A 2,956-nucleotide genomic window follows, 5' to 3' on the forward strand; every position below is an offset into this window, starting at 1 on the left:
CACACACACACACACACACACACACACACACACACACAAACCTCCAAACACAGGTACAAAAACACCAAAGGGACACACCTGCTTCATTAATGGTCGTGATTGTGGACCTTGGTGGGGGGGATGGGGGGGGGTCGGTATACAGGATAGCAGGTGATGCGGAGAAAGAGAGAGTGAGAGAGAGTGAGAGAGAGAGAGAGAGAGAGAGGAGAGAGAGAGAGAGAGAGAGAGAGAGAGAGAGAGAGAGAGAGAGAGAGAGAGAGAGAGAGAGAGAGAGAGAGGAGAGAGAGAGAGAGAGAGACAGAGAGAGAGAGACAGAGATAGAGAGACAGAGAGAAGATAGGACAGAGAGAGAGAGAGAGAGAGAGAGAGAGGAGAGAGAGAGAGAGAGAGAGAGAAGAGAGAGAGAGAGAGAGAGAGAGAGGAGAGAGAGAGAGAGCAGAGGGAGAGAGAGAGAGAGAGAGAGAAAAAGAGAGAGGAAAAGAGAGAGAAAAGAGAGAGAGAGAGAGAGAGAGAGAGAGAGAGAGAAAGAAAGGGAGAGAAAGAGAGAGAGAGAGAGAAAGAGAGAGACAGAGAAAGAAAGCAAGAAAGCAAGGAAGAAAGAAAAAGAAAGAAAGAGAGAGCGAGAGAGAGAGAGTAATAGCTACCGAATGATGGAAGGCGGAGAGGAGATGAAAGAGGGAAGAAGGAGAAGGAAGGAGAGGGGGGAGGGGGTGCAGATGCTTATCGAAAGGTGTAAAGATAATTTGACTTAATACGGTATTAATCCTTATCCTGTTAATGACTTGCGAGATATTCGATTTTTTTTTTTTTCAGAATATAATTTCGCAATATTTGGCAAGAAACTAATAATATCTTGCATTTTAACATACAAATTACCGACAGGAAATATAATAAACACCCTAATATTCTTCGATTTCAAAATGATATGTAAAAATCAACTGGAAGTAAAATATGGATTTTTTTAAAGCTTCTAATTTGTTAAAATGTATATATTCTTCAAACTGTTTCATCGTTCATATCTTGTCAATTGGGAAAAAATGAAGCGACATTTTAAAATGACGTAAAGGCACACACACACACACACACACACACACACACACACACACACACACACACACACACACACACACACACACACAACACCACACACACACACACACACACACACACACACACACACACACACACAACACAACACAACACAAAACCCACACAAACACACACACACACACACTTAAAAAAAAATATATTGACCCGATATCACAGCTGCTCCGGATGCAATTATAATTAAAGAGTTATTGCAGATAGAACACTTTTCCGGCAAATAATTTAAGAGCACCTTGCAAGTACCTCCCATGATGACTACTGGCAATGCGAGTGAACAACACCTATTAATAATGATAAAAAAACACTCCGTAATGGTGTCCAATTTCACGGTACTGAGTATGCACGTAATTAAAAATTTCGTTTTTTGAAAATCTTATTTCATTTGTTTTTTTTTATTTATCATTTATCTATTCATCTATTTATCTATCATTTGCATCTGCCAGACAGGTGTGTCTCGGTGAAAAAAACAGGAAATCTGAATGTGTTTAAAATCTTGTTTTTCACTGCAACAAGTATGATTTATCAATTTCTTTCATCACTCATTTCTAACAGATCATCTCTTGAAATATTTATCGCTAGAATAAGTACGGTATTTATCTTTAGAAAATTTAGGGCAAAATAGATTCCTTCGTGAAATTGTATTGCCTATTACGAGATGAATTTCCTACCGCCTTTCTTCCTTCCATCCTTCTGCATCAGTCTACCCATCTTTACCCTAGGATACTTTACCCATCCTTATCCTAGAATACCTTATCCATCCTTGTGCTAGGATACCTTCTACCATACCACCTTACGTTCTCCGCATAGGATTATCTGCTTATCCATCCTTACCCTAGGATAACGTCCATATCATCCTACTCTCCCTACTTAGGATTTTCTGCCTACCCATCCTTATCCTAGGACACCCAACCTTAGGAAAACCTCCTCCATATCACCCTATTCTCCCAGCTTAGGATTTTACAACTACCCCCCCCCTCCCCTCCCCCACAAAGTGCTAAAACTGAAGCAATATTATTTCCTCAAAACCCCATAAATCCCGAGAACTAGGCGTCTCATCTCCTTCCCGGGGGCCACGGCGTCACATCACCCCCACCGACACACATATACAAATCCTGGTGGTGGTGGTGGTGGGGGGGGGGGTCAAAGACACGTCCGTCACACAATAAAACAATCACGAGTTCCTGACAGGTAGAGTCATAAAGGAAAATACGATGAAAATACGATAAGCGCTGGAGAAAAGGGGGATGGGGGGAGGGGTGGGGGGGTGAGAGTAAGGGCATGCGTCGAGGTGTCCTTCGCATACAAGGGAGACGAGCCTTTAAGTCTCGGGTCTTCAGCGCCTGTCCCTTACGAAGGATAATTGAGCTCGACTGGGCGTTCATGAGGCAGGTATGACAACAATGGAGTCAATAAAGACGAGGTTGTAAAGTTATCACTCATGGTTTCAAAAAGCCATTAGCACTTGGACACTTCGCAGCCCAAAAGGAATTCAAGGCTTCGATGCTTTTCGAGCGCGTTTAAATCTTCCGTCGTCTATGATTTATAGATGCATAATATATTTTGTTTTTTTACCCCCGAGTCGTTTTACGTCAGCAAACAAAAAAAGAAAAAAAAGAAAAAAGAAAAAGAAAGGGAAAAAAAAATCATGTAAACATAACAGCTTTTGACGTAGGATTTCATTTTTTTTATTTGAAGTGTTAGAAAAGGGGATTTTCAATGGACTAGCGATTTTATTAGGGTTGTAAAAATGCAGGTACGGCGCCAGTGCGCGACAAAACTGGGTCACAAAAACACAATCATAATCCCATAGTTTCTTTTCTGTGGCTTACCCATTTTCTTGTCCTTTCTT

Source organism: Penaeus monodon, chromosome 5, assembly GCF_015228065.2.
Source record: "Penaeus monodon isolate SGIC_2016 chromosome 5, NSTDA_Pmon_1, whole genome shotgun sequence".
In the NCBI taxonomy this organism is placed as follows: domain Eukaryota; kingdom Metazoa; phylum Arthropoda; class Malacostraca; order Decapoda; family Penaeidae; genus Penaeus; species Penaeus monodon.